The 13,960-nt window shown below is 47.0% G+C and overlaps 1 protein-coding gene across 1 annotated transcript in view; it reads right to left on the bottom strand.

Moving 5' to 3' along the window:
* TJP2 (tight junction protein 2) overlaps positions 1-12,803 on the bottom strand; it is a 114,843-nt gene extending 102,040 nt beyond the window's left edge. The window contains exon 1 of the mRNA XM_019794666.2: positions 12,593-12,803. The gene's annotated coding sequence lies outside the window, so the exon portion shown is untranslated. The remainder of the gene's footprint in view (positions 1-12,592) is intronic.
* Between the last annotated feature and the right edge of the window lie 1,157 nt (positions 12,804-13,960).

Raw genomic sequence — 13,960 nt, 5'->3', positions numbered from 1 at the left:
GAAGGACTAGGTATTAGGACTCCAATATATGAATTTTGGGGGGAGACAGGGGATACAGTTCAACTCATAATGCTGCCTGAAATGAAAAAAAAAAAAAAAAAAATAAAACTCTTGTAAAGTTTTGCCCTGTGATGGAAAAAGACAAAAGCCCAGAAGTACCTGGTGGCATGGACATGTCCAGCCGGTGATTTGGTCCAGCCCAGGCTTCATAGCAAACCAGCCAGGAAAAAAATCCTCCATGTTCAAGATGCACCAATGTCTGATACTGTGAGAATGAGCAGGTGTCTCTACAGGCAAGGACAAGGTGCACTTAAAAACTTCTGACCCTCCCATGCATGCACCCACAACTTCCGGGTGTCTGGTAGCAGAAGCTGAATCCATTAACAGGAGCTCAAGAAGCTGAATCGCACTTAAACACATTAGCACAACTGAGAAGGACCGGGGCTGTGCAGACAGCGCTCCGCCCGTGTGGGAATCAGCCCAAGGATCTGCTCCAACTGCTGCAGCGCTCGCTCAGTCAAGATCGGCTTCTCATTTAAAATATTCCTATTAAACATTTTGAAATTATCCAAAATTTTTGTTTAAAAAAGTTTTCTTGGGGCGCCTGGGTGGCACAGCGGTTGGGCGTCTGCCTTCGGCTCAGGGCGTGATCCCGGCGTTGTGGGATCGAGCCCCACATCAGGCTCTTCCTGTGTGAGCCTGCTTCTTCCTCTCCCACTCCCCCCTGCTTGTGTTCCCTCTCTCGCTGGCTGTCTCTATCTCTGTTGAATAAAGAAATTAAAAAATCTTAAAAAAAAAAAAAAGTTTTCTTTACATCACCAGTTTTGCTTTTTCCCAAATTATATCTTGACAGTATTATAAAGTTTAGGGTACCCGTTATCATCATGTAATTATTCTCATTATACTGTACATGCTACTAAAAATAAAGAGCAAATTTTAATTTGATGAATAAGCCCACTATTTCCTAAGCAACAGATTTTTTTGTGAGCATTTCAGCCATTGGACACATTTGAAATAGGAGAACACTTCCCTCCGCCCATAGTTCTATGTACCACAGAAGAAGCGAGAGAAAGTTCCTTGTTGGGCTCAACACATTTTAACTGGCTTCAAAAAATTATGTTTTTACAGGTCTGTCTCCCCGAGCGTTCTATGATGGCCCAGAAGGTAGGTACGATGTCCTATTCATCTTTATATCTCTAGTACTTCTCCTTGCTCAGGAACCAGCATATGATAGATACCCAATAATACCGGGTTTTACTTCCTTATTAAGAGGCAGCAAGGTATAATGGCTTAGACCCTGCAGTCTAGAACCAGCTTCACACTTAATTAGCTGAGTGGCCTTGGCAAGTCTTTTAAACTCTCTGGGCCTCAGTCTTCTCATCTGTAAATAGGGGATGATAATAGCACCCACCTGTTAAGATTGGATGAGAATTAAATTTTATGAACATATGCAAAACTCTTAAGGCCTGGAACATATGAAGTGCTATCTTAAGTACTAGCCACAATTATTCTTTATCAGCATATACCTATTGGCCTGGGTTCTATGGACCGAGTATGTCCCTCCAAAATTCTGAAATTGAAGCCCTAATCCCTCGGGTGATGGTATGTGGACGTGGGGTGTTTGGGAGGTAAATTAGGTTTAGATGAGGTCATGAAGGTGGGATAAATGCCCTCCCAAGAAGAGGGAGAGCGAGATCACTCTCTCTGTCTGTGCTCATGCACCCCGGAAAAACCGTGGGAGCACACGGTGAAAGGGTGGCGTTCTGCAAGCCAGGAAGAAGGCCCTCACCAAGAACCCCACCCTGTTGGCACCCTTCTCTCACACTTCCGGACTCCAGAACTGTGAAGAATAAATGTCTGTTGTTTAAGCTCCCCCAGTCTGCGGCATCCTGTTATGGATGCCTGAATGGACTAAGGTCCTAGATCCAGCTCAGACGGGTCTTTCAGCTCAGTGGGTGCCGCTCCCTCAATCAGCCCTGGGTTCCCCAACCCACTTTCAGTGCTCTGGAGTAAACCACTTTGAGTCCCCAAGTGTCCACTTAGATCTCCTCTCAGTCCTGCCCTCTGGCAGCTAAGGTGCCGCGAGCCTTTGATCGGCCTATCCACTCCCATCTGGAGGACTCCTAGCTCTCCTGGTGTGGCCCTCTGCCTAACCAGTCCTTCCAGGCTCAGCATCAGCCAGGCTTCAGAAGGTGAGTGCACACTGCTCAGGGCATCAACATTCAGACCCCATCTGTCTCCCTATTCCAGCCGGCCTCGGGTCTGCAGCTGGGCCAGACTATTGTCCTGTGTCACTCCTCAGTCATATTTGTGTTTACCTGTTTTTCATCGGCCTCCCCCTCCAGACTGTAAGCTCTGCTCTGAGGGCAGAGGCCTATTTTGCTGAAACTATGTCGATTTCCTACTGAGTTTTCGGGTCCAGCCCAACACTCACTCATTCATTGACTCCCTGGACAACCACTGAGCCACTCCCTATCCAACACTGATTGACACTGGACATACAGACAATACCCAGGCCTCCCTGCCCTCAAGAATCACCAGTCTGATGGAGGGACAACTGTATGCTGCAGTAGGGATGTGAGTGACGTGGGACAACGGAGAGAGGGGACAATTCTTTCTGAGCATCTTGGCTTGGGAAATACTTCATAGGGAAGGTACTTGGGTTAGGTCTTAATAAAATGCAGATATCCCTTAGGCTGATAAAAAGATCTGAAGCATCTCAGGAAGAGAAGAAAGTATCCCCAAGAGCCAGAAAAGCATAACAGCAAAAGCATTCTCTGACCAGTAAGCAGAGCGAGCACCTCTGAGCCCAGGGCCAGAAGAAGGCAGGCAGTAGAGTCGACACAGAGCAAGGGTATGGCAGATGCCATTCCCTCCAGCTAACACAGTCCCCCCACCTTGCCTACGCGTCACTAAACCATTATGTAGCGAACATGTCTACTGTTCCCGTCACTGAGATAAGCGTTCTACATGCATTGCCTTGTCCGATTTTCACAACCAGCTTAAGAAGTGGTTATAACGTCTCCCTGTTTTCAGATGAAGACATTCAGGCACCACTGTGACTAAGCAATTTGCCCATGGCCGTACAGGTAATAAGTGATAGAGGTGTGATTCCTACCCAGGTTGGTCTGATTATAAAATTCATGCCTTCTTACACCCACTAAGCCTGGGTAGATGCCTTGGGGCCCTTGGTATGTCACCATGATAATGAAATGTAATTGCCACTTATTTGTCTTCCTCTAGAAGGTGGGATCTCATGAGGGCAAAGACTCTGCTCTGCTCACTATTGTATCCCTAACACGTTGCTTGGTAGAGTACAGGCATTAAGAGTGTGTGTTAAGAATATGCAAGTGCAGGGGCGCCTGGGTGGCTCAGTCAGTTAAGTGCCTGCCTCCGGCTCAGGTCATGATCCCAGGGTCCTGGAATCAAGTCCAGCATCGGGAATCCTTGCTCAGCAGGGAGCCTGCTTCTCCCTCTGCCTGCTGCTCCCCCTGCCTGTGCTCTCTCTCTCTCTGACAAATAAATAAACAAAATATTAAGAAAGAAAGAAAGAAAGAAAGAAAGAAAGAAAGAAAGAAAGAAAGAAAGAAAGAAAGAAAGAAAGAAATACATACATGAGTGCATGGGGGAGCAACTCTTGATCTCACAGTCATGAGTTCAAGCCCCACGTTGGGAGTAGAGAATCCCAAGCAGACTCCCTGCAGAGCGTGGAGCTCCAACGCCAGCTAGATCTAAGGACCCTGAGACCACAACTCCAGCCAAGATGATGAGCAGGACATTCAACCAACCCACTGCGCCAGCCAGGAGCCCTGAGATTTTTTTTTTTTAAAGTTATGATGAAAAGAATGAATGAACAGGGTTTCGAACTCTTTTCTAATGTGTACTACTGCCCTTCTTTGTCCCTTCGATGAAGGAATCCTAGTTATCATCCTAAAACCAAGATCTGTGTGCAAACCCCAAGTTCACTTCTGCCCTCTCCCACTCTGGTCAGACAGAGAAAAGCTCCTGCAGTGCTGGCCTCAAGCTGCATGGACAGACCCCTTCCCCAGGCGTGGGGGCTTCTGTCACCACCCTCCCCTTCCATCCGCATCCCCATCCGTGCACAAAATAGTTCACACCCTTTGCAAGGATGCATGGAAGGTTGGCCCTTGGCTGGAGTCTGGAAACTTGGACTTGGGGAAGGTTCCCACCATCCCCAGGGCTGGTAAAAGTGCCTCACCCTCCCTAAACTGTTTGCACAAACAATGTAATTTCTCCTAACACCAGCTTTCTTTCTGGGAACTTGAACTTCTCGTGCCTGCTCTGCAGACACTGCTGACAGACCCAGTCCTAGACTTGGCTCTGCGCACCTTCTCCCTTCGCCGATTTTGCTTTGTATCGGGGACTGCAATAATCATAGTGATGATTCTGTGCTAAGTCTTGTGAGTCCTCTTACAAATCACTGAAACTGGGGGTGGTCCTGGGGACGCCAAGACACTGTTCTCTGCCCAGTAGCCCCATTGTGGAATGCTTCCTGTCCACCCAGAGTCCCTAGAGGCCAGGCAGGAATGCAAAGGTGTGCAACTGGCTGAGTGGGATCGGGGACAGACAGACAAGTTCAAAGTAGAGTAAAGGCGCTAACTCAGCTCCTGGCCGACCAGCAAGTGCCAGGCAGAGGCGAGCAGCTAGTTCATAGCCACTGACAGTAAACCCTCCCCTCCACTAATGATAATTCAAAACTCAAAGGAGGTGCTCTACATCCTCAGACACAAGGAAGAGTCCCTTAAAACTAAATGTAAAACAAAGTTAGGGGCTATCTGTCCGGACTGCATGAAACCAGCAGGAAGGGTGGAGCACAGCTCAGCTTCAGACCGCCCCAGAGCGCTGTGTGCCACCGCACTCCTTGGCTTTCTCTTCCATAGCAAACCTGACCTTCATAACCCAGACCGTCAGCACCCACACTCTGAATCTGCTTATACCCAGTAACGCTAAGAAGACTAGACACATAGTAGCACCGACCCTAAAGCTATTAAGCTGAGCAGCAAATACATGAAGGGAAGAAAAGTAAAATTCAAGGTCACTACCTGCATAAAGGGCTCTTGCTCCTGGTTGACGAAGCTCACCTTGGTTCTAGGCTGAGTATGATTGGTGGTGACAGGCATGAAGAGGGAGAGGGGTCAGTCCTGACTCCAGAACTGTGGCCTGAAGGGCTAAAGGGGCTCCTGGTCTGTTGAGGGAAGTTCGCGCTTGACACTGTGGTCCCCAAGCAGCATATCCCACTACCCGGTAATGCTGGGCTTCCTGGAAGGGGTGGAAAGGCCAGGCCCATACAGCTACAGCACCCACTAGCCGGTGACAGCTCCGTCCGTCCCCAGTCTGCAACCAATGCCCCAGACATGCCCTTACTCCCTGGTTTACATGAACTTTGTGGGCCCCAGCTGGCCTTGGTCTCCTCAGAGCCTTCTGCCCCTGCCTTCCCTATCCCAGAGGCTTCTCTTCCTCCAGCCACCCCTCCCCACCGTATCCCTACATTTCAGTTCCCAGCACTTGCGTCTGCCTCCCTCAGATGCTACCCCCTTCCTGGCTCCATGAAGCTCCTGCAGGCACAGGGCACCCAGCTACCCTCCAGCTTTGTCCCTTCTCCCACTCTTGCTCCAATCTGACACTTCAAATGCCTCCGAACCACTGGTTCTCAACACACAATCCCCAGACCAGCAGCATCAGCATTGCCTGATTTTACTTGTTAGAGACAGATTCTCAAGCCCCACCCCAGACCTACCAAGTCAGGAGCTAACACTCAGGGAGTGGGGCTGCAGATATGTGTTTGGACAAGCCGTCCAGGCAATTCAGACATAGCTAACGTTTGAGAACCACTGCCCTACACACTTCACTTGCTTATCCTGTGGCTGCCTCAAACAATTCTCGAATGTTTCTAAATCCAGCCTCATTCCCCGTTTCTCTTAATGCTGCCTACATTTTCCAGTAATACAAGAGCAAAACAGCACAATCCAAGTTCAATATGGTGGGCCTCCAAAATGCAACAGGTATTTTTAAAATTCATGGATAATTTGTGATTGTAGAGCATGAAGATAATTCTCCACATGACTACAGAGCAAAACATTGCCATGCAGCTTGGGGAAGAAAAAACAAAATGAACTAACTCGTGCAAAAATGTCTATCGGTGTACCCTCCATTTGGGGGCACATGAAGATGAAAAGTACCCCAATAAAATACAGACAATATATTGTATATGTAAACGATTTATTAATATGATTTTTAAACATACTACTGTAGACTTTAATAAGTAGCATGGACAAACATTAACCTGCACAATATTAAACAATATTTTAGTTGAAGTGTTTAAAATGTCCATCATTAGCACCAACGCATTTTTTGGTGCAGTTTGGTGTGCACACATCTGGTGTGTTATTAACATTTGAGAGGTACATGATTTTTTAGTGTGCATTAAATTACTCCCCTTCATCTCGAAAAAACTACATATTCATTAATTCTTCCCTCAAATCCTTTGGAACACACACGAGGCCCTAAGGCAAATAAAAAGATGAACCAAAACTGAAATAAATTTCAAAAAAGCAAAGCGCTCAATTTACATTTTCAGTGTTCTAAACCATGGAAACGAGGGAACCTATTCAAAACTGATTTTCCTATGTCTAGTTTTCCTTTAAAAAAGAATAAAAGTGGGGCACCTGGGTGGCTCAGTTGGTTGGGCGTCTGCCTTCGGGTCAGGTCATGATCCCAGGGTCCTGAGATCAAGCCCCGCATGGGGCTCCCTGCTCAGCCAGGAGTCTGCTTCTCCCTCTGGCCCTCCTCGTGCTCATGCTCTCACTTTCTCTCTCTCTCAAATAAATAATAAATTAAACAATAAAAATAAAAAAGAATAAAAGGGAGAAAAAGTCAGGAACAAAGGGCCATTTAATAAGTAAGCACATGGAAAGATGTTTAAGATCATTGGCCATCAGAAAATGGGAAGCCAAAAACCACGTCACACAGGGGTGCCTGGGCGGCCCAGTCATTTGAGCTTCTGGCTCTTGATTTCCATTTAGGTCGTGATCTCAGGTCGAGCGATAGAGCCCCATGGCAGGCTCGGCCCTCAGCTCAGAGTTGGCCTGTTCCTCTCCCTCTCCACCCCCCACCTCTCCTTGCGTGCATGTACACACACACACTCTCTCTCTCTCTCTCAAATACATAAAAATAAATAAAATTTTCAAAAAAACCATGTCACACCAACTAGAATGGCAAAAGTAACAAAGACAAACAGTAAGTATTGACGAAGATGTTGGGGAATTGGAGCCCTCATACGTTGCTGGCGGGAGTAAAGTGGTACAGCCACTTTGGAAAGGAGTCTCGCTGTTCCTGAAAATGTCAAATACAGAGTTATCATATGTTTTTCACTTGTAGGTATGTACCCAAAATTAATGAAAACATATGTCCACATAAAAACATTTGTACATGAATGTTCACACCAGCATTAGTCTTAATAGCCAAAAAACTGAAACAACCCAAAAGTCCATCACCAGATGAACAGATAAATAAAACATGGCAATAAAAAGAGTAAAGCACTGATACAGGCTCTAGTGCAGGTAAACCATGGAATCATTATGCTAAATGAAAAAAGCCAGATATACAGGACCACAAACTGTAATCCCATTTATATGAAATGTCCTGAATAAGCAAATCTGTAGACAGAAAGTAGATTAGTGGTTGTTTAGCGTGCGGGAGGAAAGGGATTGGGAGATGCCAGCTAAGGGGCGGAAAGGGTTCACGGAGGAGTGGTATGCTTTTTAGAATACCCAGCAATAAAAATGTCCTGAAGCTGATTATGGTAACGGTTGCACAACTCTGGGAACGTACTCAAGACCAATGCATCGTATACTTTAAATAGGTGAATTGTATGGCATGTGAATTATATCTCAATAAAATTTTTTTGAGATAGAGAGAGAGAGAGAGAGAGAGAGAGAGAGAGAGAGAGGAGTGGGGGAGGGGCAGACGGAGAAGGACAGAATCTTAAGCAGCCTCCACACTCGGTGCAGAGCCGGACATGGGGCTTGACCTCACGACCCTGAGACCATGACCTGAGCCGAAATCAAGAGTCCGGCACTTAACTGACTGAGCCACACAGGTCCCAATAAAATTATTTTTTTAATGGCCTAAAGCAAGAAAAGAATTACAGATTCAGTTAACTAAAAAGTATTAGGTACCTGAAATACGTAGGTTCTTCTGTCTTTTTTTGCATTATAAGTTTCTCCCAAATGAAAATAAAAGATAGATTTCTACTATCATTTTAAAATGTACATGCACTTTTCCAAATAAGGTTCGTTGCAGTCCTTGCTATAATCTTAAAGGGAGATAATTATGCCCCTAACTTTATATTTTGGAATGTGGACACTGAGAGTATATGAGGCTTACTCCACCCGGTCAGCTGCTCAGGGCAGACGTGAGTCCGGCACCTAAATCCTATGCCCTTTCTTCTAAACTCTGTAGCATCTCAGGGCACCACACAGATACTGACTGGCCGGTCTGTAGAGATGGCAGGGCTGACTGATGTCAATGAGGAGAATGCCCACATCTTGCCCAGCTACAACAATGCTACATTCAAACCAAGTATAATCTAACTCATCACTCATCAGAAGTCTTGTGGTACCATGGAAGGAACCCTTTGCTTTTGGGAATTTATTTCAGTTTTGGCTCATCTTTTTATTTGCCTAAGGACTGAGCGCACGTTCGACCTGATGTTCCAAAAGATATTAACGAATACATAGCTTCTTGGAGGTGAAGGGGGATTTGTAGGCAGGGGTGAGTCTACATGGAAGAACATGGAAAGAACCACCGTCTAGAGGAGGAAGACCACAACTGGCTTCAGTTTTCTCATCTGTAAAATGAAGGAAAAAAGAAATACCTCTCTCAAGGTCATTATAAAGATTTAATGACAATGTATCTGAAAGTACCTAATTTGCAATAGGCATGGACTCTAAATCAAATAGTCCAATACCTTGATCTCTCCTATGGAGACCAGTGGGTTCTTTCAAACATTCAGGCTACTAAACGTCAGATTTTGAAAATGATGACCAACGTCATCCATTTTTACTAAACTCCCCAAATGATTCCGCTGGCATCACTGAAAAAACTATTCACTGAACATGGTCTAAGGAATTTTCTTCTCATGGAAAGTCCACTTCTCTGTGGACTACAAAACAGCATTTATTCACCAAATAAAACTCTGAACTATATTGCTATTTCAGAAGAGAACGCAGCGGAAGAAGGGAAACCTTTTCTCTTTTGCCTTACTACAATTACAAGGAGACAACAATCTGAATTTCTGTGAATACAAGAATATCCTCAAGAGGGAGAATTTTTGTCTAATCTTGCCCATTTGAATTATCTTTTATTCATCATTTCAAAGGGATTTTTCAGTCAAAGGAAGCTGTAAGTTCCTTCCTACAAGTTGATAGTTTCTTTCTGATAAAAGTCATAACACAAGAAAAGTCAAGTGTCTCAGTAAAAGAAATAAGAATCTGGGAAGAATCTGAAGGATCTCCCACTATTCAGCTACTTAGTAAATCTTCCCAATATCCTTGATCACTTATGGATTAGAAACCATATTTCTTTTTTTTTTTTTTTAGAGATTTTATCTTTAGATTTTTTTAGAGGTTTTTTTTGGGACAGAGAGAGACAACCAGCGGGAGAGGGAACACAACCAGGGGGAGTGGGAGAGGAAGAAGCAGGCTCCTATCAGAGAAGCCTGATATGGGGCTCGATCCCAGAACGCCGGATCACGCCCTGAGCCAAAGGCAGACGCCTAACGACTGCGCCACCCAGGCATCCCTTTTTAGAGATTTTTTAAGTAATTTTTAAAGATTTTGTTTTTAGGTCATTTCTATACCCAACTCACAAGCCCAAGAGTCCCATGCTCTACCGGCTGAGCCAGCCAGGCTCCCTGAAACCACATCCTTGATCCATAATGATGACCCTCTTAGCTCCCAAATGAAACCACTTTAATTAGTTTGCCAATTCATATTTGTGTTCTCACTGAAATGCATGTCCTCAAACCACAAGCTGGGCAGGCAGGCAAATGACTTTCATTATTACAAGGCTTTCCTCAATTATACAAACATTTTTACCTCTAGAAATAATGTTGTTGGACCATTAGGCTCATTTAAAATGAAAGCAGAAACAAAATGCATAGTTTGGGATTTAGGAAAATTACTACAAATCTGCTTTCTGAAGTCTTGCTGTGACCTCCTGTATTTACCAAGCAACAACTTTTTCCTTAAAGTTTATTCTAACTACTTTCAAAAATGTGTTTGAGTCACTGTTAAAAAATAAATAAACCCAATAAAGACAGGATACCTAAAATAAAGCCAGTGAAAGGAAGCATAGAGATAAATGTCACCAGGCATCTGGCTATTAATGTGCGTCTAGTTAATCAGTGTGTTTGAGTCCTTGGTAGCCCATTCCTTTGCAGCCAAAACAAAAAGGAAACCTCATGGGTTTCTGGTTGTCTCTACTAAAAGAAAGCATTTGCACTCTAAGAACCTGCAGCTATAGGGCCATGTCCACCAGGACAGTGACCCAGGAATCTCTACATGTTTATACGTATTCTGTGAACAGGATTTTACTTTTACTTTATATTTCGATTCAGCCTTTTCTCCATCCTACAAAAAATATCAATTAAAGTATGCAGAAGTTGCGGGGCTGGGGAGAGGGGAGAATGGGGTATTGTTTAATGGGCAGAGTTTTTGTTTAGAACCATGAAAAAGTTCTGGTAATAGAGAGTCGGGATGGTTGCATTGTCCGTGTACTTAATGTCACTGAATCATACATTTAAAACGGTTAAAATGGTGAATTTCATGTTATGTATATTTATCATAATAATAACACTCAAAGAAGGGAGTGGAGGAATGGGGTAACTGGGGGATGGACATTAAGGAGGGCATGTGATCTAAGGAGCACTGGGTGTTATATAGACTGATGAATCACTGACCTCTACCTCTGAAACCAATAATACATTACATGATAATTAATTGGATTAAAATAATTTTTTAAAAAAGAAAAAAATAATAACAGTCAAAGAATTAAAGTATCCAGAAACAAAAAATTCACAGGCTAGTATGCTAACCACATGTCCAAATCTTGGTGAGGAGCCTGACGCTGTGGTGGAAGGGCTGCGACCCATGCAGTTTAAATGTGGTTGTCCTGCTTTGGCAAAATGAAGTTGGTTCAAATGTAGGAGCTGATGAAAATGTATGGAAGCGTATTGTAAATCACTTCTTCACACTGGACAGAATACTTCACCCCCAAGATACCCTAGGCCGGTGCTTTTCAAACCTTATTGTGGAAACGATGCGGGGGGGGGGGGATTTTGAACCAGCAGGTCTAGGTCCACTTTTAATGGGCCCCCAGGTGAAGCTGCTGATGCCCTGGACCTCACTTGAACCCGCAAGGCGCCGGAGCCCCTATCCATCTAACCATCTAGAGCCATGGGCCCCTCACCAGGAAATGAGGGCTGAGCACACCTCTCAGGTGAACTGGTGAAGCACGGAAATTATCTGCTAGCCACCGTTTGTAGACACACAGAAAGCCTGACGCAGGGGGCTTCCCAAGTGTCCCCACCCACCTCCGGGCCTGGGAAGCTGCCACAGAGGACGGGGACAGTTCACAGAGAGGCAGTTTCGCAGAAAGCCTTCACGCAGACTTCAAAACAGTCTCGAGAATACCCTTCTCAAGCTCGAAGAATGCCTGGAATTCAGTGGCCTTTATCCAACATAAAGATCTCCAACTCAGTTTTGACTGAGTTCCCTATAGAAGATCCCCGCAGCCTTGAACACTGACAACGCCCCGCATGTTAAAGGGAAGGGGGGAAACCCCTCGAAGGCTCTTTGGCGCCAGGGCACAAATCGCGCCTCCGCGGGTAGCTCTGGCCCGCGGGCACCTCCGGGACTGTGCAGGCGGGCTCTCCGTTCTGCGGGGTTTGCAAGCTCGGTAGCTGAGACTCCGTGGGCAATCCCCCACCTGCTTGCAACTAACCAGCGCCTCCCTCGGCCCCATGGCACCAGCTCCTGCCCCCTCCACTACTGCAAACGCTGGCTACGCCAACAGAAACTCAGAGGCCCTTTTAACCTGGTTAAAGAGAAGCTCAACAGAAAATGAAATGGTCCCTATTCCTTGGGGGAGAAGGCGCCAGGCCAGGTAGGAAAAAGACGGTGGCTCCCAGGCACCTGTAGCTGCCCCAGGTGAGGGCTAGAACCCACTTCCAGACGATCCCCCAAGAGAAATCCTATGACGCGCTGTCGTCGCCCTGGAGGACCGGGAGGCAGAAGTATGCTAAGCATCCCCAGAGAGGAAAAAATCAGTGCCCAATAAAGTACTCCGAACCCACAGGGAGATGGAGGGGGGCGGCAAGAACTCGCAAGTACTCTCGCTGCCCCTCAGCTCCGCTCGCACGCCGATGCAAGGCGCCAGTGCCCCGCCACACCCCGCAAATCCCTCGCTCGCAGGGTCGGGACCTGTGGGAGGCATCCCGGCGACGCCCGAGCCCTGGCTGCCGCGGGGCAGGCGCTCGGGGGCCGGGGAGGGGAGAGAGGAGGGTACTCGCCTGCGAGCTGGGGGCGGCCGCAGTCGGCGAGGTCCCGCGCAGGACGAGGGCGGCTCCCGGGGGCGCGGGGGCGCGCTCCGACGCGGCGTAGGCTGCTGTGCCGGTGTCCCCTTCGCTGCCCGTACTTGTCGCTGGCGGCGCCTGGCCGGAGCCGGAGTGCGGGACGCTGCCCAGGGAATGGGCGGGCACAACTGGCCTCGGTCGCCGCTCCTGTGTATTATTGTGGACTCAAGCTATTTCCTGTTTGGTGGTTTGGGAGAAAGAAAAAAAAAAAAAATCCAGTATGGAGGCAGGGGGAGTGGGCGGTGGAGAGCCAGAGAGCCGCGGCGGATAGGGGAGGAGGGTGGGCAGCGGCCGTCACCTGCTTCCTCGAGACCCCAAGGGTGCCAGGTGTGCGAGTCTGGGGCAGGAGTGCAGCTTATTGTGCTCTACTTTGGGGTGTTGTCAACGACTTGGGGGGTCGCATGCGCCACCCAGCGGTGGGGCAGGGACCGTAGCCGCAGGGACCACCTAGTCCCCCCAGCCGGGGCATCCATTCCGCTGCTTCTTCCCTTCTCGGCAAAACTGTCGGTGTGCTTTCTTTCCGCCCAAGGGCAGAAGGGACTCGATGTGCTGCTTTCTTTATTCATTCTCTGGTCCGCTTTCTGATTCTTTCCATGGGTGTGGGCTAGGAAGGAGTTAGCTACGCTACCCTTCAAAAAACCACGGAAGGGATGGTTGTGGGCCATTACTGTAGGTGCTTGGTGGTGCTGGGGTCTTTGTTTTTGCTTGGGGGTGGGATGAGAAGCAGGTTGGTCATTTTGGTGGAAAGTTAACTTTTATGACCAGCTTCCGTTCCCCTCCCCCATGAACTTCACCCTTAGCCAGGATCACAGGGTCTGAGGCCCCAATCCGGAAATACCGGTTCCTCCCGCTGGGACAATAGGTGAGGGCGGGAGCCTTAACTCGAGAGCCTGCTTAGTCACTGCGGGAACCCCTGCGCAGCCTGGAAGGCAACATCTTCATAGTGCCCAAGCCTGCAAGTAGCAAGCAGGTGCTCCTTCCATTTAGTCACGTTAAAAATCCTGCAAAGGTAATAGGGGGTTATTGTTTAATGGGTTCAGAGTTTCAGTTTGCTATGATGAAAAAGTTCTGGAGAGGGATAGTGGTGTTGGTTGAACATTAGTGTGAATGTACTTAATGCTACTGAATTGTATGCTTAAAAATGGTTAATTTTGTGTTATGTACATTTTAGCACACACAAAGAAAAACCTAGGAAGTTTCATTGAAGACACCTTTGCATATGACTGCCAAACCCTCCTGCCCTCCTTCCCACCCAGACCTCTGCTGGGAAGTAATGGAATGAATGACAGTGCTTCTGATAAAACT

Source organism: Ailuropoda melanoleuca, chromosome 17 (genome assembly GCF_002007445.2).
Source record: "Ailuropoda melanoleuca isolate Jingjing chromosome 17, ASM200744v2, whole genome shotgun sequence".
Classification (NCBI taxonomy): Eukaryota; Metazoa; Chordata; class Mammalia; order Carnivora; family Ursidae; genus Ailuropoda; species Ailuropoda melanoleuca.
This window is presented reverse-complemented; position numbering and strand designations above follow the sequence as displayed.